Raw genomic sequence first — 27,378 nt, forward strand, 5'->3', positions numbered from 1 at the left:
GCTGCTGACATGGCATTAAATAATAAATAAATAAATCACAACATGTTATATGTAAGATAATATGTGTATTATAATGAACTTATAATCTGCTATAATATGGCGGTCGTTCTGGACCAGGAACACAACTAGCTATCATGAAATGAACACAACAGGAGGGTAAATGCTACAGGCTACAATGGCAGTTAGTGTAACGTGTTATGTAGTGTTTCAGGCAACGACATGGCTTCAGCTAAGTCTCACAAAGGCATGAGTAATGCTGAATGGCTTGCGCGTCTGGAGAGTTTTGCCCAAACAGGAGTTTGGCCATCTACACAGGGGAATAGACCTTCTCCCCGACAAAAAAGATGGCATGAGATGTATCAGAAGGTAAGTTATGCAGCTAGATTCATGGGCAAACTAACAAACTTTTTTGACAATACATTGTGGTATTTTTATTTATGTGTATGGTTAAGTAATTACATGTAAATACAATGTTATATTGATATAATATGATGACTTATTGCTGTTTTGAGATCCAGTGTCAGAGGTATAATTCATGTTCACAGATAGAAAAGTGCCCTCTGCAAATGAGGGGACAGACCACTCTTCTGAAGGAAGCTCAGACATGTATTTGTGGCTTTCACAAGGTAACTTCAATTACCTGGTTCAAGTTGCATAAATAGATAGATGTGTTTGCAACATCAATGTGTCTTTTATCTAAAATCACATTAGGAAGACTGTTTTGTACTTTATGCATGTGTCACAGGTTCATCACCACCAGTCACAGGGGAAGCATCACAGAGCACCCCGGCCCAAAGCACACCCTCTGTCAGCGATGTGTCATGTCCTGCAAAGAGACCTAAACTGACATTGTCAATGGTAAGCAGACCACACTATTGCATGCATCACTGCAGATACTGAAACATCTCAACCTTTAACTATAGTGTTAGGGTTTTGTTATCACTAACCATGACAAATCTTTTTAGTTTGAAAAGTCAAGGTTTGGAGGCTCACATGTGGCAGCAGCAAAACCTAATTTGAGCACCCAGAGGAAAACCTCTCAGGTTTAATATTAAAAGACATTCAAGACTTTTATAATGTCATCATGACTTTATCACTATGTAATTTTAATGTATTAAAAACATGGCAATCCCCTTAATAAATTATTCATAATGTTTGACTCCACAGATGTTAGAGCACTCCAGTTCAGCTACAGTTTCATGTCCACCCTCTGATCCTCATCCTCCTCCATCCCCCAAACCTCATCAGCCCGTCATCCAGTCCTCCTCTTCCTTCTTCCTTCCTCCACCTCAGAGTTCACAACGCATCAAAAAAACAGCAACGCCATCAACTGTTTCTGAGAATACTGTTGTGAGGAGCCCAGTAAGATCTCATTCAAAATATATACATGTCTTCATCATTTAATGCTCTCTTAGCTTTTATTTAAACCAGTGTTTTTATAATATCAGCAGGTCTCATCTCAGCCAGAAGATCTCCCCCTTCTGTGGCCACAGACAATGCCACAGCAAGACCAGAAGTGGGTGTCAGAAGCACTTTTTAGGGTTGGTGCAAAGGGAAAGCTGGAGCTGCGTGAAAACCTACAGTTGTGGTATCACCCCCCACCACCAGCCCTGTTGTACCACCAAGCTCCAACACCTGATAGGTTTTTTTTCACAGCGTCTCTTGCTCTGGATGCCATATAAGCTGTGGAAGGTGCGGCTCCAGTGTACTAACCCTGCCTGTGCCAGGCAACAGCTGTGTGGTGGTGGACTGCACAGGAGGGTACGACAGGTGTTAGACATTGACAGATACTACAACCTGGTGACAGAGACCCTGATCTGCACCAGGTGTAGAACCAGCTATCTGTCCTGGAGTCAAGCTGTGCTGCAGCAGTTGGACCTGGCCCATCGATCTGAATTCAGGGTCATCCTCACACGCAAGTAATTATTTTGCAGTCATTTTCACTTATGTGCTACCCTTTCTGATAAATATTTCCTACAATAATTAGATACCTTATAATAAGATACTTAAATGAATGCTTTTTTCCAAGGTATGCCTGTGACATTCGGGTTCTTCGCTTGCTGCGTGAGAGGGGCATGGGGAATGGCCCAGTGAGGATCATCGGCCAGCTGAGAGAGAACCACAGTGAGGAGTGGTTGAAACGTGCGCTTCGGTACACATCAGAGTGTGTGGCCTTTTTTGATAATCGTGGCCTGCATCCGCTGCACTTCCAGGAGCCACCACCACTTGCTTCAGTACCCAGCTACAAATGGCTCCTCACTGTATATAGTCAGGACATTCTCAACAGGCTCGATCACATAAAGGCCAGCATAACATCCACGTATGGATCAATCTTAAAAATGGATTCAACTAAGAAGGTCAGATAAGCTGCTTAATTGACTGTACCCTTATCTATAATGTATTGTTAGACCAAGAGAGCTTTATTTTTTTCAGTGTAACTGATTTGGATGCATGTTGTATTATTTGCTATGCTTATTGTTTCTTTCAGATCACCAAGAAGTTGAGCGGGCCTGCGAAAGGCACAGCACAGTGGCTTACCTCAGTGGGCAATGAGATAGGTCAGGTGCTGATGAGTGTCCTGACTGCGAATGAAGGGGCTGGGTTAGACCTCATGGCTGCAGGGCTCATGGAGCGATACCGGAGTGCTGGTGTTGATCCTCCCACTATCATTTATGTGGACTGTGATTGTTGCAAGAAAGTGGGAGAGACTAAATTGAAGAGGCGGTTCAGCGGCTGGCCAGATGTCATCGTCCGCCTAGACATTTGGCATTTTATGCGACGTCTGGCAGTAGGGTGCACCACTGACGCCCACCAGTTGTACCCTACTTTTATGGCAAGGCTGTCATCCTGTATTTTTGAGTGGGATGCAGGGGATCTCACTCTGCTGAGACAGGCCAAAAGGGAGCAACTCATCCAACAGGGCTGGCCTACTCTGTCGGAGGCAGAACTGGACCATCATTTAACTAAAGCTGAGCTGCTCCAGCACTGCAGGAGGAGAACACGGGGAGAAGAAACCACTTTCCGCCTCCTTGATATGCTCATCAGAGAGCTCATGGGTGGCAAGGGGAATGATGCTCTTGGTGTTCCTCTACTTGACAGTGTGAGAATGCAGCACATCTGGAATGTCCAGAGGCGGCACATCACCTGTATCCAAGACCCTCCAAATGTGCCGCTCTATACTGAAACTGGAACTACAAGCAAGGGTGGGGTGGTTCTAAAAACTTATCGTTGTGCCAGAGGCTCCACATCCCTGGAATCATTTCACTGCCACCTAAACAGATTTATTCCAGGTTTGTCATGTCAGAATATACCACATTTTGCCACTAATTCCTGTTTATCAAGATATTTGCAGATTAAATTTTATGTTTTGCATTTTCTCAAAGCAATATTTGGCTTTCTATTTCTTTTTCTAGGGAACAGCGCAAACAGCCTGAACTTCCAGATTTATCTCCTGGAAGGTTTATTACGCTGGAATCAGGACCGGGCTGAAGCTGCTGTTGCAGATGGAGGTTCAACTCTGCGCTCTTACACAGGGGAGCTGGTTTACTCTGTCAATGAGAACTACAATAAGTTGTATGGCAGGAAATTGGTCCCTAGCTTCACTCCACCTGCAGTATACACAGGTAAAAATATTTTGATAAATGCAGCTCATGATGTAGCATGTTTTTGGTAAAATTACAAGTGCTTTTGGACAATAATAATGTAATTTTGACATATCAGAGAAAAATTATACTACCAGAATATTTATACATTATTCTGTGTTCTAGGTTTCAGGGCAGAAAATAAAATACATAGTAGAATATAGAGTAATCCTGTCTTTTTATGATACCCTCTGAATTAGATATATATTGTTCATACAGAAGTGGACAACAAAATATTTACTGCATTTCTAAATAAACCTTTCTGCATAATTTCCATTAAAAATGTTTCCTGTTACAAATATTTCCTCAGGGGAGCTCATTGGAGTACAGTACTTGTTGAGGCAGAATAGTCAGCCCCTGGAGGACATGTGCCCTACCTCTGATAGGACCTCTCAATTGCTGGAGGAGATAGATGTGGAGGAGCAAGTGGAAAAGGATGAGGGTTTCATTGATTTCTTTGGAGAGGAAGCCACAGTGGCAAATCTTGTGGCATCAGATGACTTAGTCCTTTCAGGTCCACCAGTTCTACCAGCTGCACCAGTTCCCAGTGTCCAGGCTCCTACAGCTGCACCACTGCCCAGTGTCAAAATTCCACCACTGCCCATTGTCCAGACTCCACCACTGCCCAGTGTCCAGACTCCACCACTGCCCAGTGTCCAGACTCCACCATTGCCCAGTGTCCAGACTCCACCATTGCCCAGTGTCCAAACTCCACCACTGCCCAGTGTCCAGACTCCACCACTGCCCAGTGTCCAGGCTCCACCACTGCTCAGAGTCCGGGCTCCTTCAACTGCACCAGTGCCCAGTGTAGCTGCATCACTGCTCAGTGTCCAGGCTCCACCATTGTTCAGAGTCCGGGCTCCTTCAGCTGCACCAGTGCCCAGTGTCCAGGCTCCACCACTGCTCAGAGTCCGGGCTCCTTCAGCTGCACCAGTGCCCAGTGTAGCTGCACCACTGCCCAGTGTCCAGACTCCACCACTGCCCAGTGTCCAGGCTCCACCACTGCTCAGAGTCCGGGCTCCTTCAGCTGCACCAGTGCCCAGTGTAGCTGCATCACTGCTCAGTGTCCAGGCTCCACCACTGCCCAGTGTCCAGGCTCCACCACTGCTCAGAGTCCGGGCTCCTTCAGCTGCACCAGTACCCAGTGTCCAGGATCCTTTAGATACACCAGTGCCCTCAGCAATGGTAAAATTTCCTTTTCTATACGAATTGTCACTCATTTAGTTATCTGCCATTAAGCAGTAAACTTACTTAACAGCATGTAAATACCTAACCAACAGTTATATATTTCCAGGCTGTTGACGAACACTGCATTCCTGGAATGGACCGGGTGGATGCGTTGGCAGAGTGTCTGGTGGAGCTGCGCACACAGACAAGCCTCACACTTACCAACCAACAAGTTGCGACCATTGTGGGTCTGTGGCAGAACCTGGACAAATTTGATAAAGACAGGGTGGTGTATGCTGCTCGTCATCAAGACAGGCTACTTACAGGACGTTTTAGGTCCCCAAAAAAGAAAGCTGTCTTCACTCCTGGTGTCGACAGCACAAAAAGGTGTGTTTTGGGTTCTAGCGGCTCTCCAGCACAGTGGCCTAATTGCTGTCGCCTTGTTGAAATGATTTTCATAAGGTTATGTAACATCCACCGAAGCCCCAAGAAACAGCGGACAGAATCTCTGTCTAGATGGGATCTCATTCTTCGTGATTACAGAAAAATTCGGCAGCTAATCCTGAGCAATGGAACGGTGATGAATGACACAACCCTTCAGCTAGTTGAGGTAAATCAGAGGACCCTTACGACATGGCACAATAACCGTTTAAAGGGTCAGGAGGTCTCCTTGCTGTTGCAAGGGCTGGACCTTCCAGAGGCACGTCCAGTGGCTTTGGATGTTTTGCCTCCAGCACGAGTACAGCCTGTTGTGCCTCCACAATATAGCCACCAGTTGCATACCTACCAGATGCCACCAGACACAGCTGGACAGGCAAAGACAAAGTTTAGAAAGATTGCGCCCTCAGCTACCTGTACATCTGCCACAGCAACTTCAATCTGGCCATCAGCCGTACACCCTCAGCGTTCAGCCACGTCCAGCCAGCTAAGGACAATTTGTCCCAGGCCGACAGCACCACACCCATTGGTTCCTGACACACCCACTGCCCCTGTTGTGTCTCAGATGTTTCTGGTGCCCTGCCCAGCCCCATTTTCCACCATTAACCCTGGAGCAATTTCCTCTGAGCCACCTGCAAATGACACAGCCACTCCAACCAAACGATCGTACAATCGCACTGTAAAAGCAAATTCGTGCAGAAAGTGTGGCCAATTTCGTACTCAAGAAACTGGCCATAGCCAGTACAAAGGCAAAATATATTGCCCTAATAAAGAAACAATTACAAAGGAGCAGTGGTTACAGATTATGAGAAGATAACTCATTTATTTATGTGTGATACATTCATTTTGTTCTCTTGGTTGGATCTGTTCTGTTTTTTATCTTCCAGCCATATTTAATGTTAAAGAGTTATACTGTGCACTTTTTTTTATCTTGTATTATTATTATTATTATTATTATTATTATAAACATGTGGGTATGTATGTGAATACACTATAATACATATGGAAATATATATACATATTAAATAAAGTTAAACTATTATTATTATTATTATAGAAAGGTTTATGTGTAGAGGAAGCAGTATAAAGTAAAATACCAAAATGTGTAGATTTTGATGTATATATTTATATATTTTTTTGTACTTATTTTATATAGCGTGTGCACTTAAAATTCTTAATTTTATATTGAATTTAGTACTTTTCCTACATTTTTTAAATATGTATATAGTTAATAAATATATTTCTCTTTGACTGGTGTGTTGTATTTATTTGTTTTATTGAATGTAATGACATTCAGTTTACAGTTAAAGTCAGTGTCACGTGTAGCTTTGCAGTAAGTAATATGATACAATAAAGTGTGAATGCCGTAATAAGGAGGTTATTTTGTCCCTACTGCCACAGGAAATGATTGCCTTAATAAATGCACTTTGACTAATGATAATGATAATGAGAATAAAATAAAAATCAATCTTAGAAACGAAAGAATTATTAAATCAAAAACATTACTGTCAAAATCAATCTTAGAAACGAAACAATAATTAAATTCAAATACATTACTTTTAAAATCAAACTTGGACACGAAACAATCGATTTACGATTTTTAACAAATACACGCATAACTTTATGTGACAGCGTGGATTCGAACCTACGATTTCCTGAATTTCTCGCGCTTCTCTTCCTCCCTCTCCCCTCTTCCCCCCCTTCTTATACAGACAATTGTTCCCCAGCTTTGGCGGAGTTGGGAGAGCGTTAGACTGAAGATCTAAAGGTCCCTGGTTCGATCCCGGGTTTCGGCAAAATCTCCCACTCATTTCCTCTTTTTGAGGCGGGCCAGTGACCAAAAATCACTGGGTTCCAACTTCTCTGTATAACTGCTTCCCCACTGCCACGGAGCTATCTGTTTCCCAGTTGGCCACCAAACAAGCAGTTTCGGTTCCATGGTGTAATGGTCAGCACTCTGGGCTTTGAATCCAGCGATCTGAGTTCGAATCTCGGTGGAACCTGTGTGGTTTCTTGCCGCAGGAAAAGAAAAAAACAGCACTAGTTTGGCACTGGTGACAGTCTTTGTGGCCCTGTGAGCAACGGCTGCTCCAGGTAAGGTTTCATGGTGTAATGGTTAGCACTCTGAATCCAGTGATCCGAGTTCAAATCGCGGTGGGACCACTTTTTGCAACCAATTTGCGCAGGACCATGTCTGAAATACTTTTTGGCAGCTTTGAGTCCAAAAAAATTAACTAACGTAGAGACTGTGGCAGCATTGCATCAATGCCCAGTCGGTCTCTTTAGGGCAGTGGTTCTCAAACCTGTCCTGGAGGCACCCCTGCCCTGCACAGTTTGATTGTCTGCCTTATTAGACACACCCAAATAAGGTCTTGCGGTCTCTATCAATGAGTTGATGATTTGAAACAGGTGTGATAGATGAGGGAAACATTCAAAATGTGTAGGGCAGGGGTGCCTCCAGGACAGGTTTGAAAACCACTGCTTTAGGGAACTGTGTGTAAAATGGCAATGTTTTGCAACCAATTTGCACAGGACCATGTCTGAAATACTTTTTGGCAGCTGTGAGACCCCAAAAAAAGCTAACGTGGGAGTGTCGCAGCATTGCGTCAGTGCTAGACACACCCAAATCAGGTCTTGCAGTCTCTATTAATGAGCTGATGATTTGAAACTGGTGTGTTAGATGAGGGGAAATGCAAAATGTGCAGGGCAGGGATGCCTCCAGGACAGGATTGAAAACCACTGATTTAGGGATGTGTGAGTAAAAGGGCATGAGCCAACTTGGAGAATGCGGGCATCGATCCCGCTACCTCTCGCATGCTAAGCGAGCGCTCTACCATTTGAGCTAATTCCCCTGGCCTTTCAAGAATGACGAGCATAGCTGCGAATGACCGGCTTGATGCAAAGAGGCCGTCCCTCCTCTAGGCTTGCACCTTTGCACTGGCCGCGATTGTGTTGTCGAATTAACAAAGAGATTTAGCTTTTGTGTTAAAGGACCTTCTCGGTCTTGTTACGCCAGTATGCATGTGCGGATTCTTGTATTATGCAGACTACCTTGCATCACTCGGGTCACGCAGACAACTTCTCACCTCTTTTTTCTCACACTGACTTAAAGAATAAGGAAGCGGTTCTCCATTCCAGTCCTCGCTCCCCAAAGGTCTGCATATTTTGCATGTCTCTCTTTGTTAGCACACCTGATTCGGATAATCAGCTCATTAGAAGTGAGCTCCTTGCGATTGACATGGTCCCTACACAGTGTTCATTGCTCCCCACTCCCTGAGCAGGGGAAATCCGTCGAAGTTTACTTCACTTTGGAACATTGGTTCACGGATTTGCGCTGCGCAACGTCTTCACACATGGACAAGTGTGACATCATATACCTCTGTATACCTGACCTCTGTGTTAGTCACTTTGAACTGAACGTACACATACGCTTTGAACTTGAATCACGGAGGGATGTCATGTGATGTCCACTTCTCAGGGCACTTACGTTTGAATGGAACAAATGTCTGAAGCTATACGAGAAACATACAAAATGTGAAGAGCAGGGGGCTCGAGGACTGGAATTGAGAACCGCTGGTCTAAGTGACATCTGACAGTTTCAGCTGTCCTCCCTAACATCCCTCTACATGTTAGACACAGCCACATTTTTAGGTCAGTTAAGAGGCCAACTTGCGTTCGTTAGCCTTTAACACTGTCTCGAGGTCTTTGATTGCTTCCACGTTAGTTCATGTTCCTTCTTTTATTGATGCTGGAGTAGCTCTTTTTTCTCGGCCCAGCACAGGAAGGCTCGTTGGTCTAGGGGTATGATTCTCGCTTTGGGTGCGAGAGGTCCCGGGTTCAAATCCCGGACGAGCCCTTGGTCGGGATAAAACGTGAAGCTTTGTTGTCTCGTTGCGTTCACTAACATTGAGGCAGTTTTTTATTCAATCGGGTAGAGACAGATGGCGAAGGGAGGCCGGTTAGCTCAGCTGGTTAGAGCGTGGTGCTAATAACGCCAAGGTCGCGGGTTCGATCCCCGTACTGGCCAGCTGTTTTTATTGTCTGGGGGCTCATCTCTGCTCTGCTCTTCTCCTGTGACAAAGAGTAGGGTGATCTCACTGAAATCCCTGCTTGCTAAGCAGGAGCTTGTTGTGGCCGAAATAGCTCAGTTGGGAGAGCGTTAGACTGAAGATCTAAAGGTCCCTGGTTCGATCCCGGGTTTCGGCAAAATCTCCCACTCATTTCCTCTTTTTGAGGCGGGCCAGTGACCAAAAATCACTGGGTTCCAACTTCTCTGTATAACTGCTTCCCCACTGCCACGGAGCTATCTGTTTCCCAGTTGGCCACCAAACAAGCAGTTTCGGTTCCATGGTGTAATGGTCAGCACTCTGGGCTTTGAATCCAGCGATCTGAGTTCGAATCTCGGTGGAACCTGTGTGGTTTCTTGCCGCAGGAAAAGAAAAAAACAGCACTAGTTTGGCACTGGTGACAGTCTTTGTGGCCCTGTGAGCAACGGCTGCTCCAGGTAAGGTTTCATGGTGTAATGGTTAGCACTCTGAATCCAGTGATCCGAGTTCAAATCGCGGTGGGACCACTTTTTGCAACCAATTTGCGCAGGACCATGTCTGAAATACTTTTTGGCAGCTTTGAGTCCAAAAAAATTAACTAACGTAGAGACTGTGGCAGCATTGCATCAATGCCCAGTCGGTCTCTTTAGGGCAGTGGTTCTCAAACCTGTCCTGGAGGCACCCCTGCCCTGCACAGTTTGATTGTCTGCCTTATTAGACACACCCAAATAAGGTCTTGCGGTCTCTATCAATGAGTTGATGATTTGAAACAGGTGTGATAGATGAGGGAAACATTCAAAATGTGTAGGGCAGGGGTGCCTCCAGGACAGGTTTGAAAACCACTGCTTTAGGGAACTGTGTGTAAAATGGCAATGTTTTGCAACCAATTTGCACAGGACCATGTCTGAAATACTTTTTGGCAGCTGTGAGACCCAAAAAAAGCTAACGTTGGAGTGTCGCAGCATTGCGTCAGTGCTAGACACACCCAAATCAGGTCTTGCAGTCTCTATTAATGAGCTGATGATTTGAAACTGGTGTGTTAGATGAGGGGAAATGCAAAATGTGCAGGGCAGGGATGCCTCCAGGACAGGATTGAAAACCACTGATTTAGGGATGTGTGAGTAAAAGGGAATGAGACAACTTGGAGAATGCGGGCATCGATCCCGCTACCTCTCGCATGCTAAGCGAGCGCTCTACCATTGAGCTAATTCCCTGGCCCCTCCTCTAGGCTTGCACCTTTGCACTGGCCGCGATTGTGTTGTCGAATTAACAAAGAGATTTAGCTTTTGTGTTAAAGGACCTTCTCGGTCTTGTTACGCCAGTATGCATGTGCGGATTCTTGTATTATGCAGACTACCTTGCATCACTCGAGTCACGCAGACAACTTCTCACCTCTTTTTTCTCACACTGACTTAAAGAATAAGGAAGCGGTTCTCCATTCCAGTCCTCGCTTCCCAAAGGTCTGCATATTTTGCATGTCTCTCTTTGTTAGCACACCTGATTCGGATAATCAGCTCATTAGAAGTGAGCTCCTTGCGATTGACATGGTCCCTACACAGTGTTCATTGCTCCCCACTCCCTGAGCAGGGGAAATCCGTCGAAGTTTACTTCACTTTGGAACATTGGTTCACGGATTTGCGCTGCGCAACGTCTTCACACATGGACAAGTGTGACATCATATACCTCTGTATACCTCTGTACACCTCTGTGTTAGTCACTTTGAACTGAACGTACACATACGCTTTGAACTTGAATCACGGAGGGATGTCATGTGATGTCCACTTCTCAGGGCACTTACGTTTGAATGGAACAAATGTCTGAAGCTATACGAGAAACATACAAAATGTGAAGAGCAGGGGGCTCGAGGACTGGAATTGAGAACCGCTGGTCTAAGTGACATCTGACAGTTTCAGCTGTCCTCCCTAACATCCCTCTACATGTTAGACACAGCCACATTTTTAGGTCAGTTAAGAGGCCAACTTGCGTTCGTTAGCCTTTAACACTGTCTCGAGGTCTTTGATTGCTTCCACGTTAGTTCATGTTCCTTCTTTTATTGATGCTGCAGTAGCTCTTTTTTCTCGGCCCAGCACAGGAAGGCTCGTTGGTCTAGGGGTATGATTCTCGCTTTGGGTGCGAGAGGTCCCGGGTTCAAATCCCGGACGAGCCCTTGGTCGGGATAAAACGTGAAGCTTTGTTGTCTCGTTGCGTTCACTAACATTGAGGCAGTTTTTTATTCAATCGGGTAGAGACAGATGGCGAAGGGAGGCCGGTTAGCTCAGCTGGTTAGAGCGTGGTGCTAATAACGCCAAGGTCGCGGGTTCGATCCCCGTACTGGCCAGCTGTTTTTATTGTCTGGGGGCTCATCTCTGCTCTGCTCTTCTCCTGTGACAAAGAGTAGGGTGATCTCACTGAAATCCCTGCTTGCTAAGCAGGAGCTTGTTGTGGCCGAAATAGCTCAGTTGGGAGAGCGTTAGACTGAAGATCTAAAGGTCCCTGGTTCGATCCCGGGTTTCGGCAAAATCTCCCACTCATTTCCTCTTTTTGAGGCGGGCCAGTGACCAAAAATCACTGGGTTCCAACTTCTCTGTATAACTGCTTCCCCACTGCCACGGAGCTATCTGTTTCCCAGTTGGCCACCAAACAAGCAGTTTCGGTTCCATGGTGTAATGGTCAGCACTCTGGGCTTTGAATCCAGCGATCTGAGTTCGAATCTCGGTGGAACCTGTGTGGTTTCTTGCCGCAGGAAAAGAAAAAAACAGCACTAGTTTGGCACTGGTGACAGTCTTTGTGGCCCTGTGAGCAACGGCTGCTCCAGGTAAGGTTTCATGGTGTAATGGTTAGCACTCTGAATCCAGTGATCCGAGTTCAAATCGCGGTGGGACCACTTTTTGCAACCAATTTGCGCAGGACCATGTCTGAAATACTTTTTGGCAGCTTTGAGTCCAAAAAAATTAACTAACGTAGAGACTGTGGCAGCATTGCATCAATGCCCAGTCGGTCTCTTTAGGGCAGTGGTTCTCAAACCTGTCCTGGAGGCACCCCTGCCCTGCACAGTTTGATTGTCTGCCTTATTAGACACACCCAAATAAGGTCTTGCGGTCTCTATCAATGAGTTGATGATTTGAAACAGGTGTGATAGATGAGGGAAACATTCAAAATGTGTAGGGCAGGGGTGCCTCCAGGACAGGTTTGAAAACCACTGCTTTAGGGAACTGTGTGTAAAATGGCAATGTTTTGCAACCAATTTGCACAGGACCATGTCTGAAATACTTTTTGGCAGCTGTGAGACCCAAAAAAAGCTAACGTTGGAGTGTCGCAGCATTGCGTCAGTGCTAGACACACCCAAATCAGGTCTTGCAGTCTCTATTAATGAGCTGATGATTTGAAACTGGTGTGTTAGATGAGGGGAAATGCAAAATGTGCAGGGCAGGGATGCCTCCAGGACAGGATTGAAAACCACTGATTTAGGGATGTGTGAGTAAAAGTGAATGAGACAACTTGGAGAATGCGGGCATCGATCCCGCTACCTCTCGCATGCTAAGCGAGCGCTCTACCATTTGAGCTAATTCCCCTGGCCTTTCAAGAATGACGAGCATAGCTGCGAATGACCGGCTTGATGCAAAGAGGCCGTCCCTCCTCTAGGCTTGCACCTTTGCACTGGCCGCGATTGTGTTGTCGAATTAACAAAGAGATTTAGCTTTTGTGTTAAAGGACCTTCTCGGTCTTGTTACGCCAGTATGCATGTGCGGATTCTTGTATTATGCAGACTACCTTGCATCACTCGGGTCACGCAGACAACTTCTCACCTCTTTTTTCTCACACTGACTTAAAGAATAAGGAAGCGGTTCTCCATTCCAGTCCTCGCTCCCCAAAGGTCTGCATATTTTGCATGTCTCTCTTTGTTAGCACACCTGATTCGGATAATCAGCTCATTAGAAGTGAGCTCCTTGCGATTGACATGGTCCCTACACAGTGTTCATTGCTCCCCACTCCCTGAGCAGGGGAAATCCGTCGAAGTTTACTTCACTTTGGAACATTGGTTCACGGATTTGAGCTGCGCAACGTCTTCACACATGGACAAGTGTGACATCATATACCTCTGTATACCTCTGTACACCTCTGTGTTAGTCACTTTGAACTGAACGTACACATACGCTTTGAACTTGAATCACGGAGGGATGTCATGTGATGTCCACTTCTCAGGGAACAAATGTCTGAAGCTATACGAGAAACATACAAAATGTGAAGAGCAGGGGGCTCGAGGACTGGAATTGAGAACCGCTGGTCTAAGTGACATCTGACAGTTTCAGCTGTCCTCCCTAACATCCCTCTACATGTTAGACACAGCCACATTTTTAGGTCAGTTAAGAGGTCAACTTGCGTTCGTTAGCCTTTATCACTGTCTCGAGGTCTTTGATTGCTTCCACGTTAGTTCATGTTCCTTCTTTTATTGATGCTGCAGTAGCTCTTTTTTCTCGGCCCAGCACAGGAAGGCTCGTTGGTCTAGGGGTATGATTCTCGCTTTGGGTGCGAGAGGTCCCGGGTTCAAATCCCGGACGAGCCCTTGGTCGGGATAAAACGTGAAGCTTTGTTGTCTCGTTGTGTTCACTAACATTGAGGCAGTTTTTTATTCAATCGGGTAGAGACAGATGGCGAAGGGAGGCCGGTTAGCTCAGCTGGTTAGAGCGTGGTGCTAATAACGCCAAGGTCGCGGGTTCGATCCCCGTACTGGCCAGCTGTTTTTATTGTCTGGGGGCTCATCTCTGCTCTGCTCTTCTCCTGTGACAAAGAGTAGGGTGATCTCACTGAAATCCCTGCTTGCTAAGCAGGAGCTTGTTGTGGCCGAAATAGCTCAGTTGAGAGAGCGTTAGACTGAAGATCTAAAGGTCCCTGGTTCGATCCCGGGTTTCGGCAAAATCTCCCACTCATTTCCTCTTTTTGAGGCGGGCCAGTGACCAAAAATCACTGGGTTCCAACTTCTCTGTATAACTGCTTCCCCACTGCCACGGAGCTATCTGTTTCCCAGTTGGCCACCAAACAAGCAGTTTCGGTTCCATGGTGTAATGGTCAGCACTCTGGGCTTTGAATCCAGCGATCTGAGTTCGAATCTCGGTGGAACCTGTGTGGTTTCTTGCCGCAGGAAAAGAAAAAAACAGCACTAGTTTGGCACTGGTGACAGTCTTTGTGGCCCTGTGAGCAACGGCTGCTCCAGGTAAGGTTTCATGGTGTAATGGTTAGCACCCTGAATCCAGTGATCCGAGTTCAAATCGCGGTGGGACCACTTTTTGCAACCAATTTGCGCAGGACCATGTCTGAAATACTTTTTGGCAGCTTTGAGTCCAAAAAAATTAACTAACGTAGAGACTGTGGCAGCATTGCATCAATGCCCAGTCGGTCTCTTTAGGGCAGTGGTTCTCAAACCTGTCCTGGAGGCACCCCTGCCCTGCACAGTTTGATTGTCTGCCTTATTAGACACACCCAAATAAGGTCTTGCGGTCTCTATCAATGAGTTGATGATTTGAAACAGGTGTGATAGATGAGGGAAACATTCAAAATGTGTAGGGCAGGGGTGCCTCCAGGACAGGTTTGAAAACCACTGCTTTAGGGAACTGTGTGTAAAATGGCAATGTTTTGCAACCAATTTGCACAGGACCATGTCTGAAATACTTTTTGGCAGCTGTGAGACCCAAAAAAAGCTAACGTTGGAGTGTCGCAGCATTGCGTCAGTGCTAGACACACCCAAATCAGGTCTTGCAGTCTCTATTAATGAGCTGATGATTTGAAACTGGTGTGTTAGATGAGGGGAAATGCAAAATGTGCAGGGCAGGGATGCCTCCAGGACAGGATTGAAAACCACTGATTTAGGGATGTGTGAGTAAAAGTGAATGAGACAACTTGGAGAATGCGGGCATCGATCCCGCTACCTCTCGCATGCTAAGCGAGCGCTCTACCATTTGAGCTAATTCCCCTGGCCTTTCAAGAATGACGAGCATAGCTGCGAATGACCGGCTTGATGCAAAGAGGCCGTCCCTCCTCTAGGCTTGCACCTTTGCACTGGCCGCGATTGTGTTGTCGAATTAACAAAGAGATTTAGCTTTTGTGTTAAAGGACCTTCTCGGTCTTGTTACGCCAGTATGCATGTGCGGATTCTTGTATTATGCAGACTACCTTGCATCACTCGGGTCACGCAGACAACTTCTCACCTCTTTTTTCTCACACTGACTTAAAGAATAAGGAAGCGGTTCTCCATTCCAGTCCTCGCTCCCCAAAGGTCTGCATATTTTGCATGTCTCTCTTTGTTAGCACACCTGATTCGGATAATCAGCTCATTAGAAGTGAGCTCCTTGCGATTGACATGGTCCCTACACAGTGTTCATTGCTCCCCACTCCCTGAGCAGGGGAAATCCGTCGAAGTTTACTTCACTTTGGAACATTGGTTCACGGATTTGAGCTGCGCAACGTCTTCACACATGGACAAGTGTGACATCATATACCTCTGTATACCTCTGTACACCTCTGTGTTAGTCACTTTGAACTGAACGTACACATACGCTTTGAACTTGAATCACGGAGGGATGTCATGTGATGTCCACTTCTCAGGGAACAAATGTCTGAAGCTATACGAGAAACATACAAAATGTGAAGAGCAGGGGGCTCGAGGACTGGAATTGAGAACCGCTGGTCTAAGTGACATCTGACAGTTTCAGCTGTCCTCCCTAACATCCCTCTACATGTTAGACACAGCCACATTTTTAGGTCAGTTAAGAGGTCAACTTGCGTTCGTTAGCCTTTAACACTGTCTCGAGGTCTTTGATTGCTTCCACGTTAGTTCATGTTCCTTCTTTTATTGATGCTGCAGTAGCTCTTTTTTCTCGGCCCAGCACAGGAAGGCTCGTTGGTCTAGGGGTATGATTCTCGCTTTGGGTGCGAGAGGTCCCGGGTTCAAATCCCGGACGAGCCCTTGGTCGGGATAAAACGTGAAGCTTTGTTGTCTCGTTGCGTTCACTAACATTGAGGCAGTGATTTATTAAATCGGGTAGAGACAGATGGCGAAGGGAGGCCGGTTAGCTCAGCTGGTTAGAGCGTGGTGCTAATAACGCCAAGGTCGCGGGTTCGATCCCCGTACTGGCCAGCTGTTTTTATTGTCTGGGGGCTCATCTCTGCTCTGCTCTTCTCCTGTGACAAAGAGTAGGGTGATCTCACTGAAATCCCTGCTTGCTAAGCAGGAGCTTGTTGTGGCCGAAATAGCTCAGTTGGGAGAGCGTTAGACTGAAGATCTAAAGGTCCCTGGTTCGATCTCGATTAAAAACTCCTGAAGGCAATAAAAAGGCTACAGGCAAGAAAGGTCAGGCTTAAAGAAACCAATGAGAGTAAACTGACCTGTTTGTTGTCTCTATAAAACACCAGAAGAAAAATGTCCAGGGTCAATGCTGACCTGCATGAAAGTGGAATAAACTGCAAGGTAAGTAATGTAAGATCCCCAAGACAGCGCCACAAGGTCACAGTTGGACAGTGGCTTGTTGGAAGAGCAGGGTAATGACTCCCAGCAAGAACTGACAAATCTGGTGCAGTCCAGGAGGCTGAGGTGACCTGTGGTTCTTAAGGGAGCTGGTGGCCACAGAAGTTAACGCCTCTCACTTTTGATATTGACCTCCCCCACTCCCCTTTCTCAGAGACACTTTTGCTCATATCAGTTCATCAAATACCCATGGAACTTGATCAGTTTGTCAGTCAGTTGTTCAACTTTAGCATTGGTCGATATTACCAAGTTGAAGAGATGTATTTTCCTCATGAATTCGTAGAATTCTTGCAGAAATAGAGCATTGGTGGTTCAGTGGTAGAATTCTCGCCTGCCACGCGGGGGCTAGTCGCGGATAGGTTTAGAGCGCTGACGAGCCAATAGAAACGAAGGAAATTGCAGGGAGGCGGGATGAGTAAAATACACAGAATTAGAGGTTCGAATCCCGTCTCGGCCACAAATACTATAAAATGAGTTCATATTCGTTTTTTCATCTAGATACACTTTAATTATGATTAACATATAATAAACAAACTTTGTGAATAGATAAAATAAATCTTGTAATAACTGTTTTTTGTACGATGTACAAAATGTGCAACAATCTTAATAAACATGTACATTATAATATGGAATAGTTATTTTTAATATAGAAAATTTTGAATAATTAAAAATAACATTTTGATAATGGTTCAGGCCTTTATTTTTAAAGAGACATCTATTTATATTTGTATAACTGTGCACAGAAAACCCATATATATAAAATAAAACAAAAACTCACAAAAAAGTAAGTTTTTCATTTTATTTATAATAGAGTAATATACTTAAAAATGAAAATAAAAATTAACCAATATATATAATAATAAATATACATAAAATAATCATAGATTTTTAAACAACACCTACAAATATAATACAAATAAAGATGTGGAGAACAGAAAAACAATAAAAATATGTTTTACATTAAATAATTATTTATGTTTAATAGTAACAGTTATAACATTCAGTGTTTACATATCTGAGCAAGTCAATAAAATGTAATATCAATAAAAAAAGAAAATCAACAACATGTATACATGTTTTAATCAATCAAAAAAAAAAAAAAACATTTCAATACAGTTCAAACAAGGCCAAATGCTTATAGTATTTTAATTAACAAATTGAAATACATGAAACTATTTAAATGTATAGATTCAACAACAACAACAATAATAAAATCTAAAGTTGTGGAGAACACAGAAAAAAATATAACACTACCAGTTAAATGTTTTTGAACAGTAAGACTTTTAATTCTCACCAAGCCTGCCTTTATTTGATCCAAAATACAGTAAAAGCAATTATATTGTTGAAATATTTTTACTAGTTAAAATAACTGCTTTCTATTTGAATATATAGTAAAATGTATTTTATTTCTGTGATGTGCATCTGTATTTCCAACATCATTACTCCAGTCTTCAGTGTCACATAATCTTCAGAAATCAGAATAATATGATTTTCTGCTCAAGAAAAACAATCCCCCAGGGATTCTTTAAATAGAAAGATCTGCATTTATTTGAAATAAAAAGCTTTCTTAACAATACAGATTATACCATTCTTTTGGGTGGAAAGAAATGACAGAAATTAATGCCTTTTTTCTTTTAGCAAGGATGATTTAAATTGATTAAAAGGGATGATAAAGATGAAAAATGTTGATGATGAAAATAAATAAAAAAATACATATATACACATATATATAGTAAGATTTGAGTAGATTTGAGCAGTAAACCATCATATTATTCTGATTTCTGAAGATCATGTGACACTGAAGACTGGAGGAATGATGCTGACCATTCAGCTGCACATCAGAGATATAAAATACAGTATATATTCAAATATATAGACTTCCTGATAATGTTCGGGGTTCAGACACACTGTCTCTGTTTAAATCTAGATTAAAAACACATCTCTTTCGCCAAGCTTTCAAATAATATATCTCTTAAATTGTGAGTGCATTATTATTCTTTATCTTTGGTTAAACTAATTCATTTTACTTTGATGGATCAGCAGCTATGCTAATGATGTCTCTATTTGTTTCTATGTTTTGCCACGGGATTTACACAAGATCCAGTCTGGATCCAGAACACCTGAGAAGAGATGATGCTGACCCTCAGAGGACCTCAGATGATGCTAACCCTGAATCAACAAACAGACTAACAAATATTGCTACACATGTGACTGCATCATATAATAATTATTAATTATTCATAATATTAATAATGTTCATAGTCTGGCTGACTACGTGCAACTACTTGTATTCATTTTTCTAAAAATCCTGTCAAACGTGCACAAACTGACAGTCACCACTTATAAGCTACTACTAAATATTGTAGAAACATAATTTTCTGTAAAGTTGCTTTGTAACGATTTGTATTGTAAAAATTGCTATACAAATAAACTTGAATTGAATTGAAATAGAAAGCAGCTGATTTAAAATAGTAAGAATATTTAAAATGCTACTGTTTTTGCTGTACTTTGGATAAAATAAAGGCTGGCTTGGTGAGCAGAAGAGACTCCTCAAAAAACATTACAAATCTTACTGCTGAAAAACATTTGACTGGTAGAGTATTTTAAATAAAATATTTATTTACAGAGTTTAATAATAGCCGTAACTAACATTGTAAACTAACATGTTTACAAAACTGAGCAAGATAAAATAACAATACAGAGTCAATACAATTAATTAACACACTAAAGTACAGTGTAAACAAGGCCAATACTTCTGATGTTTTATTTAACAAATGGAAATCAATTAAATAATTTAAAATTGTAGATTAAACAACAACAGCTACAATAATATTAATAATAATACAATTTAAAGTTGTGGAAAACACAGAAGAAGAAAAAAAAAGCCTTCCACCTGTTTAAGAAGATCCTTGCTCCTATGTTGCGTTGCCAAGAGATGTTCACGGGCAATTCTCAACAGATCTGTCCATCTATGGTCCAACACGAAGACCAGCTGTTCTGAGGAGGTCCAGTGTGAGCTGAACGAGGGACCCTTTTATGGCCGATGGTGTGGTGTTCTACAGAAGATTAACAGGATTACTTTATTAAAATATAATGTCTTGGTGTTGTGTGCACATTGAGAGAGACAGTTTACACACATAAGGGCCTGTATGAATTATTTATTTACCTGCATCTGGAAGAAACCCTTCTGACCTTTGATCCTCCGCTGTCAAAGTGTCTGGTGTGATGTTTTGGTGGACTGAGAGTGAGACCGTCTTTAGGGTGACCTACTCTGTGGAGGATGGGTCTTGACAGAGCACGCATCATCTAAACATTCCTGAAATATAGATTCCAATTAAATATATCAAATGTATTTTATAATTCATAATATATATATATATATACCATTGTAATATTATATTTATATGGATATATATGCAACAGTAGAATTGCATTTTTATTTGTACAATTTTAAATGTTTTTTTTACATTTGAATATATTTTCTAATCATTGTAATGTATTCCTGTTATGAAAAGCTGAATTTTCAGAATTATTACTCCAGTCTCTGAAAATAATGTGCTTTTATCATTGTAGAGAAAATGATAATATCAACATTGATTACAATAAGAAATGTTTTGTGAGCAAATAATCAATGATTTCTGGATCATATGACACACTGAAGAGTATAAATGATGCATCACAGAAATAAAGTTAATTTAACATAGGAAATAGTTATTTTAAGTTGTACCACACAGTAAATGTTGACATATATACATATACATATATACATACATATATATATATATACACACACACACACACACACACACACACACACACACACACACATATATATATATATATATATATATATATATATATATTTTTTTTTTTTTTTTTGCACTAAAGTCTTGAAAATCAGATAACATTCAAAACAGTTGCTATAATTAATCACATAAATATGATTATATGATAATATAATAAGTAATTAATTCTACGTTTTTTTTTTGTTTACTTTTTTAAAAAGAAACACAGAATTCACTTTACCTGCTTGTTGGGAGTTTGGCAGCGTATGTTGTTCAAACAAAACAATTTCGTGAAGAAATCTCCGATCGTAAAACGCGTCTCCTCTCCTTCAGAGCGAATGATTGACAGATGAGTATCCGCTGTTTGAATTTCGCGCCACGGAAGAGGCAAAACTGAATGCCTACTGCGTTGGTGGTATAGTGGTGAGCATAGCTGCCTTCCAAGCAGTTGACCCGGGTTCAATTCCCGGCCAACGCATGTCCTTTGGCTCAGGCTGACGTCGAAGCAGAACTCCCTCTGTGACCTGTGCCTCCACCCAAAACTTTTGGATGGAATAATATCGGATGGACCCATCATTAGCTGAAGTCGCATAACACTTGGAACACTACCCGTAGCAGGGGTCATTGTTTGGACTCTTTTTTTTTTTTTTTAAATTGCGCTTTAAACAAAAAGTATTGCGTCAATGCAACTGAACAACATTAATTAGGAACACAGTGCGTCAAAAAGCAAAATGACAGTTAAAGGCATTTCGTTATTGAACTCTTTGATGACATCATTCAGCTAAGTTCAGTTTTAAATAGTATCTGTGCAATAATTTGCAATCAAGTCAACGATATCTCTGTACATGAAGTGTCCCAAGCTCCGCCTGCCAGAGGCGACAGAGGCAAGAAACCAAAACTCGATCGGTGAAAAGATGGAGAAAAAACCCGGTGAGAAACCAGGCTCAGTCGGGGAGACAGTTCTCCCCTTGTCAGACGAAACCAGTAGATCAGCTCCAGGCTGCAGGAATGTCAGACTGTGCAGAAGAATCATCTGTTTCCTGTGGTCTTGTCCAGGTGGTCTTTACAGGGGATTTGTATCTGCGGCTCATCTAGTTGTCACGGTCTCCGCTGTGTTTCTGGGCCATAGAGGTCCTTTCTAGGTGTTGATCCACCATCTTCTCTGGATACGGACTGGATCCGGGTGACTGAAGCGGATACAGACTGGATCTGGTGGCTACGGTGACCTCGGAATAAGGGATTTCTTTAAAAGACTTTTTTTTTTCATATAAGATTTTATCCAACTTTTCAGATAGAGGCATGAGAAAGAGATTGCCTTGATTGGGCTTTTGGTTATTGGTGGGCCGAGGGGACTTTTTTGAGTTTTACTCCTCCGTTTTGGAGTGGGGGGGGGGGTGCTGACGAAACACATGTGGGCAGGCGTTGTCACCCTTGATGACCCTTGGCGAGCGTAGTAGTTTAACAGAGGCAGCGCACAGGCCCGAGCGTTTGGAGACACAGCTCGAGTTTCTCTTCATTGTCGCATAAATCTTTCGCCTTTTACTAAAGATTTCCGTGGAGGGGAACTTTTGCGAGTGACCTGTATTTTTGGGTGCTCTGCTCACTGCAGAGCTACATCGAAATGTCAAGAGCAGAATCAGTTTGACCGTCCGCCAGCATGCTGCGAGAGGGCTTGCCACTGGTCATCGTCTGAATGGGCACTCTCTGCGTTTGACCACTTCGTGTTTATTTAGCCGGATGGGAAGGCAGCGTTTTCTTGTACGTGACGGGATGCAAATTCTTGAAGGCTCTCTTTAGTGACGGGTCCAAACAAAGATCTCATCTGCTCCTCTAGCCTTATCGGCGACTCGTGCACTTCGAGCCTTCTTAGTGACGGCGCAAGTTGCTGAATGCCTACTGCATTGGTGGTATAGTGGTGAGCATAGCTGCCTTCCAAGCAGTTGACCTGGGTTCGATTCCCGGCCAACGCATGTCCTTTGGCTCAGGCTGACGTCGAAGCAGAACTCCCTCTGTGACCTGTGCCTCCACCCAAAACTTTTGGATGGAATAATATCGGATGGACCCATCATTAGCTGAAGTCGCATAACACTTGCAATACTACCCGTAGCAGGGGTCATTGTTTGGACTCTTTTTTTTTTTTTTAAATTGCGCTTTAAACAAAAAGTATTGCGTCAATGCAACTGAACAACATTAATTAGGAACACAGTGCGTCAATAAAGCTGCTGACTTCCGCCTGCGTTGGTGGTATAGTGGTGAGCATAGCTGCCTTCCAAGCAGTTGACCCGGGTTCGATTCCCGGCCAACGCATGTCCTTTGGCTCGGGCTGACGTCGAAGCAGAACTCCTTCTGTGACCTGCGACTCCAACCAAACATTTTGGATGGATCGTTCGGAAGACGAAAAGAACCAGCTCTCCCCGTCGGGGAATCGAACCCCGGTCTTCCGCGTGACAGGCGGAGATACTGTCCACTATACTAACGAGGAGCCGGGCATGCTGCTGTTTCTCCCCCAACCGACGGCACTGCACTGACATAACTAAACAATGCATGGCTTCTTCTGACGCAGACCCAGCCCTAGCACCGTAAAATTTCTGATGGACCCATCATTAGCTGAATTCGCATAACACTTGGAACACTACCCGTAGCAGGGGTCATTGTTTGGACTCTTTTTTTTTTTTTTTTAATTGCGCTTTAAACAAAAAGTATTGCGTCAATGCAACTGAACAACATTAATTAGGAACACAGTGCGTCAAAAAGCAAAATGACAGTTAAAGGCATTTCGTTATTGAACTCTTTGATGACATCATTCAGCTAAGTTCAGTTTTAAATAGTATCTGTGCAATAATTTGCAATCAAGTCAACGATATCTCTGTACATGAAGTGTCCCAAGCTCCGCCTGCCAGAGGCGACAGAGGCAAGAAACCAAAACTCGATCGGTGAAAGATGGAGAAAAAACCCGGTGAGAAACCAGGCTCAGTCGGGGAGACAGTTCTCCCCTTGTCAGACGAAACCAGTAGATTCAATTCAATTCAATTCAATTCAAGTTTATTTGTATAGCGCTTTTTACAAAACAAATCGTTACAAAGCAACTTTACAGAAAATTATGTTTCTACAATATTTAGTAGTAGCTAGTAGTTTGTGCACATTTGACAGGATTTTAGAAAAACTAAAAAATAATAATAATACAAGACGTAGTCAGCTAGACGATGAACTATCAATATTATTAATTAGTTATTATATGATTAAGTCACACATTTAGGAATAATTGTTAGTTCTGTTTGTTCATTCAGGGTTAGCATCATCTGAGGTCCTCTGAGGGTCAGCATCATCTCTTCTCAGGTGTTCTGGATGCAGACTGGAGCTTGTGTAAATCCTAGTTACCACGGGATGTGAATCCCGTGGCAAAACATAGAAACAAAATACAGACATCATTAGCATAGCTGCTGATCCAACAAAGTAAAATTAGTTTAACCCAAGCTAATGAATAAAAATGCACCTTTGATCAGATGCAACTACACTCACAATTAAAAAGATACATTATTCGAATGCTTGGCGAAAGAGATGTGTTTTTAATCTAGATTTAAACAAAGAGAGTGTGTCTGAACCCCGAACATTATCAGGAAGGCTATTCCAGAGTTTGGGAGCCAAATGTGAGAAGGCTCTACCTCCTTTAGTGGACTTTGCTATCTTAGGAACTACCAAAAGTCCAGCGTTTTGTGACCTTAGGGTGCGTGATGGGTTGTAACGTGGTAGAAGGCTAGTTAGGTACGCTGGAGCTAAACCATTTAGGGCCTTATAGGTAAGTAATGATAATTTGTAACTGATGCGGAACTTAATAGGTAGCCAGTGCAGAGACTGTAAAATTGGGGTAATATGATCATATTTTCTTGACCTCGTAAGGACTCTCGCTGCTGCATTTTGGACGACCTGTAGCTTGTTTATTGAAGAAGCAGGACAACCACCTAGAAGTGCATTACAATAGTCCAGTCTAGAGGTCATGAATGCATGAACTAGCTTTTCTGCATCAGAAACAGATAACATGTTTCGTAGCTTGGCAATGTTTCTAAGATGGAAGAATGCAATTTTTGTAACATTGGAAATATGATTTTCAAAAGACAAATTGCTGTCTAATATAACACCAGATTTCTGACTGTAGAGGAAGTTACAGTACATCCGTCTAGTTGCAGATTGTAATCTACAAGATTCTGTGTAGTGTTTTTTGGTCCAATAATTAATATCTCCGTCTTATCCGAATTTAATTGGAGAAAATTCTTTGTCATCCAATCTTTTACATTTTTAACACAATCTGTTAGCTTAGATAATTGGGAAGTTTCATCTGGTCTCGTTGATATATATAGCTGAGTATCATCAGCATAACAGTGGAAGCTAATTCCGTATTTTCTAATAATATTACCAAGGGGCAACATGTATATTGAAAATAGAAGGGGACCTAGGACGGATCCTTGTGGCACTCCATATTTTACTGATGATAAATGAGATGACTCCCCATTTAAGTAAACAAAATGGTAGCGATCGGACAGGTAGGATCTAAACCATCTTAGAGCCTGCCCTTGAATACCTGTATAGTTTTGTAATCGATCTATGAGTATGTCATGATCTATGGTGTCGAACGCAGCACTAAGATCAAGTAAGACTAGAAATGAGATGCAGCCTTGGTCTGACGCAAGGAGCAGGTCATTTGTAATTTTAACAAGTGCAGTTTCTGTGCTATGGTGGGGCCTAAAACCTGACTGAAATTCTTCATACAGATCATTTTATGCAGGAAGGTGCTCAATTGAGCAGACACAACTTTTTCTAAAATTTTAGACATAAATGGAAGATTTGAAATAGGCCTATAATTTGCCAGTACAACTAGGATCTAGTTTTGGTTTCTTAATAAGAGGCTTTGATAACCGCCAGCTTGAATGGTTTTGGGACGTGTCCTAAAGATAACGACGAGTTTATGATATTGAGAAGCGGTTCTTCGGGCTACAGGTAACAGCTCTTTCAGTAATTTAGTGGGTACAGGATCTAATAAACATGTTGTTGGTTTAGATACAGTGATAAGTTTATTTAGCTCCTCCTGTCCTATGGTTGTAAAGCACTGCAGTTTATGTTGGGTGCGATGGATGAAACTGAAGTGTTAGATGCTGTAGAATCTACATTCACTATTGTATTTCTAATGTTATCTATTTTATCAGTGAAGAAATTCATAAAGTCATTACTATTTAACGTTGGTGGAATATTTGAATCAGGTGGCATCTGGTAATTTGTTAACTTAGCCACTGTGTTAAATAAAAACCTTGGATTGTTTTGGTTATTTTCAATGAGTTTGTGTATATGCTCTGCCCTAGCAGTTTTTAGAGCCTGTCTATAGCTGGACATACTGTTTTTCCATGCAATTCTAAAAACTTCTAAGTTAGTTTTTCTCCATTTGCGTTCAAGACTACGAGTTACTTTCTTGAGAGAGTGAGTATTACTGTTATACCATGGTACAGTACGTTTTCTCTAACTTTTTTCAATTTGATTGGGGCAACAGCTTCTAATGTATTAGAGAAAATAGTGCCCATGTTGTCAGTAATTTTGTCTAATTCATGTGTATTTTTGGGTACAAATAGCAGTTGAGATAGATCAGGCAGGTTATTTGCGAATCTGTCTTTGGTGGCTGGAACAATAGTTCTGGCCAGACGGTATCGCTGCGACATATAGTTAATATCAGTTATACGCAGCATGCACGATACGAGGAAATGGTCTGTAATATCATCACTTTGAGGTACAATATCTATAGCAGTAAGATCGATGCCATGCGATATAATTAAATCTAGTGTATGATTAAAACGATGAGTGGGCCCCGGTGACATTTTGCTTGACTCCAAAGGAGTTTATTAGGGTCAGTAGACGCAAGTCCTAATGTATCATTGTATTATCAACTGTGAATATTAAAATCTCCCATGATTAGCGCCTTATCAACTGTAACTAGAAGGTCTGAGAGGAAATCTGCAAATTCTTTTAGGAATTCTGTATACGGCCCTGGTGGTCTATACACAGTAGCCAGAGCAAGAGATACATTAGATTTCTTTTGCATGTCTGGACAGGAGTAACATTTAGCATTAGTATTTCAAAAGAGTTAAACCTGTATCCTGTTTCTGGGTAACATTGAGAATATCACTATATATTGTTGCAACACCCCCGCCACGACCAGTCTGACGGGGGCTCATGCTTATAACAGTAGTTTGGTGGAGTAGACTCATTTAGACCAAAATAATCATTTGGTTTTAGCCAGGTTTCAGTCAAGCAGAGTAAATCAAAACTATTATCTGTGATCATTTCATTTACAATAACTGCTTTTGGTGTGAGTGATCTAATATTTATGAGCCCAAACTTTAAAAATTGTTTTTGTTCATTTACTTTACATTTTTCTGGTTTAATTACGATAAGATTTTTTCTAGATCCTACATTATATTTATATTTATATTTTGACCTCACTATTCTGGGAACAGACACAGTCTTAATAGGTTTTACAGCACAAGTACTTTTATCATTTAAGCGGGTGGAAACAAAACTCATCATAATGGTTATTTGAGAATTGTCTTACTAGTCACATGGAGCGAAGTGTCCTGGAGATGTTGTCAGAGAGCAGCTCCGCTCCGACTCTGCTGGGGTGTAATCCATCAGCGCGAAACAGTCTAGGACGCTCCCAGAAAAGATTCCAGTTATTAACAAATAGCAGTTTCTGTTCTTTACACCATGACAACAACCCATTCATTTAAAGCAAAAAGTCTACT

At 42.5% G+C, this 27,378-nt stretch overlaps 23 non-coding genes across 23 annotated transcripts; 18 read left to right on the top strand and 5 right to left on the bottom strand.

The window, feature by feature from the left end:
- The first annotated feature begins 7,177 nt into the window (after positions 1–7,177).
- On the top strand, positions 7,178–7,249 carry trnaq-uug (transfer RNA glutamine (anticodon UUG)). The gene has a single exon. It is a non-coding gene; the product is annotated as a tRNA-Gln (tRNA).
- Positions 7,250–8,025: 776 nt separating this feature from the next.
- trnaa-agc (transfer RNA alanine (anticodon AGC)) lies at positions 8,026–8,098 on the bottom strand. Its single transcript has one exon. It is a non-coding gene; the product is annotated as a tRNA-Ala (tRNA).
- Positions 8,099–9,030: 932 nt separating this feature from the next.
- On the top strand, positions 9,031–9,102 carry trnap-ugg (transfer RNA proline (anticodon UGG)). Its single transcript has one exon. It is a non-coding gene; the product is annotated as a tRNA-Pro (tRNA).
- A 97-nt stretch (positions 9,103–9,199) lies between these two features.
- On the top strand, positions 9,200–9,273 carry trnai-aau (transfer RNA isoleucine (anticodon AAU)). The gene has a single exon. It is a non-coding gene; the product is annotated as a tRNA-Ile (tRNA).
- Positions 9,274–9,379: 106 nt separating this feature from the next.
- Positions 9,380–9,452, top strand: trnaf-gaa (transfer RNA phenylalanine (anticodon GAA)). The gene has a single exon. It is a non-coding gene; the product is annotated as a tRNA-Phe (tRNA).
- Positions 9,453–9,587: 135 nt separating this feature from the next.
- trnaq-uug (transfer RNA glutamine (anticodon UUG)) lies at positions 9,588–9,659 on the top strand. Its single transcript has one exon. It is a non-coding gene; the product is annotated as a tRNA-Gln (tRNA).
- Positions 9,660–10,434: 775 nt separating this feature from the next.
- On the bottom strand, positions 10,435–10,506 carry trnaa-agc (transfer RNA alanine (anticodon AGC)). Its single transcript has one exon. It is a non-coding gene; the product is annotated as a tRNA-Ala (tRNA).
- An 881-nt stretch (positions 10,507–11,387) lies between these two features.
- Positions 11,388–11,459, top strand: trnap-ugg (transfer RNA proline (anticodon UGG)). Its single transcript has one exon. It is a non-coding gene; the product is annotated as a tRNA-Pro (tRNA).
- A 97-nt stretch (positions 11,460–11,556) lies between these two features.
- Positions 11,557–11,630, top strand: trnai-aau (transfer RNA isoleucine (anticodon AAU)). The gene has a single exon. It is a non-coding gene; the product is annotated as a tRNA-Ile (tRNA).
- Positions 11,631–11,736: 106 nt separating this feature from the next.
- Positions 11,737–11,809, top strand: trnaf-gaa (transfer RNA phenylalanine (anticodon GAA)). The gene has a single exon. It is a non-coding gene; the product is annotated as a tRNA-Phe (tRNA).
- Positions 11,810–11,944: 135 nt separating this feature from the next.
- Positions 11,945–12,016, top strand: trnaq-uug (transfer RNA glutamine (anticodon UUG)). Its single transcript has one exon. It is a non-coding gene; the product is annotated as a tRNA-Gln (tRNA).
- A 775-nt stretch (positions 12,017–12,791) lies between these two features.
- trnaa-agc (transfer RNA alanine (anticodon AGC)) lies at positions 12,792–12,864 on the bottom strand. Its single transcript has one exon. It is a non-coding gene; the product is annotated as a tRNA-Ala (tRNA).
- A 920-nt stretch (positions 12,865–13,784) lies between these two features.
- trnap-ugg (transfer RNA proline (anticodon UGG)) lies at positions 13,785–13,856 on the top strand. The gene has a single exon. It is a non-coding gene; the product is annotated as a tRNA-Pro (tRNA).
- Positions 13,857–13,953: 97 nt separating this feature from the next.
- Positions 13,954–14,027, top strand: trnai-aau (transfer RNA isoleucine (anticodon AAU)). Its single transcript has one exon. It is a non-coding gene; the product is annotated as a tRNA-Ile (tRNA).
- Positions 14,028–14,133: 106 nt separating this feature from the next.
- trnaf-gaa (transfer RNA phenylalanine (anticodon GAA)) lies at positions 14,134–14,206 on the top strand. Its single transcript has one exon. It is a non-coding gene; the product is annotated as a tRNA-Phe (tRNA).
- A 135-nt stretch (positions 14,207–14,341) lies between these two features.
- On the top strand, positions 14,342–14,413 carry trnaq-uug (transfer RNA glutamine (anticodon UUG)). Its single transcript has one exon. It is a non-coding gene; the product is annotated as a tRNA-Gln (tRNA).
- Positions 14,414–15,188: 775 nt separating this feature from the next.
- Positions 15,189–15,261, bottom strand: trnaa-agc (transfer RNA alanine (anticodon AGC)). Its single transcript has one exon. It is a non-coding gene; the product is annotated as a tRNA-Ala (tRNA).
- Positions 15,262–16,181: 920 nt separating this feature from the next.
- Positions 16,182–16,253, top strand: trnap-ugg (transfer RNA proline (anticodon UGG)). Its single transcript has one exon. It is a non-coding gene; the product is annotated as a tRNA-Pro (tRNA).
- Positions 16,254–16,350: 97 nt separating this feature from the next.
- trnai-aau (transfer RNA isoleucine (anticodon AAU)) lies at positions 16,351–16,424 on the top strand. Its single transcript has one exon. It is a non-coding gene; the product is annotated as a tRNA-Ile (tRNA).
- Positions 16,425–21,002: 4,578 nt separating this feature from the next.
- Positions 21,003–21,074, top strand: trnag-ucc (transfer RNA glycine (anticodon UCC)). The gene has a single exon. It is a non-coding gene; the product is annotated as a tRNA-Gly (tRNA).
- Positions 21,075–22,094: 1,020 nt separating this feature from the next.
- On the top strand, positions 22,095–22,209 carry LOC113099426 (U5 spliceosomal RNA). The gene has a single exon (XR_003289427.1). It is a non-coding gene; the product is annotated as a U5 spliceosomal RNA (small nuclear RNA).
- Positions 22,210–22,831: 622 nt separating this feature from the next.
- On the top strand, positions 22,832–22,903 carry trnag-ucc (transfer RNA glycine (anticodon UCC)). The gene has a single exon. It is a non-coding gene; the product is annotated as a tRNA-Gly (tRNA).
- Positions 22,904–23,006: 103 nt separating this feature from the next.
- Positions 23,007–23,078, bottom strand: trnad-guc (transfer RNA aspartic acid (anticodon GUC)). Its single transcript has one exon. It is a non-coding gene; the product is annotated as a tRNA-Asp (tRNA).
- Positions 23,079–27,378: the final 4,300 nt, after the last annotated feature.

Source organism: Carassius auratus, unplaced genomic scaffold, assembly GCF_003368295.1.
Source record: "Carassius auratus strain Wakin unplaced genomic scaffold, ASM336829v1 scaf_tig00216949, whole genome shotgun sequence".
NCBI classification, from domain to species: Eukaryota; Metazoa; Chordata; class Actinopteri; order Cypriniformes; family Cyprinidae; genus Carassius; species Carassius auratus.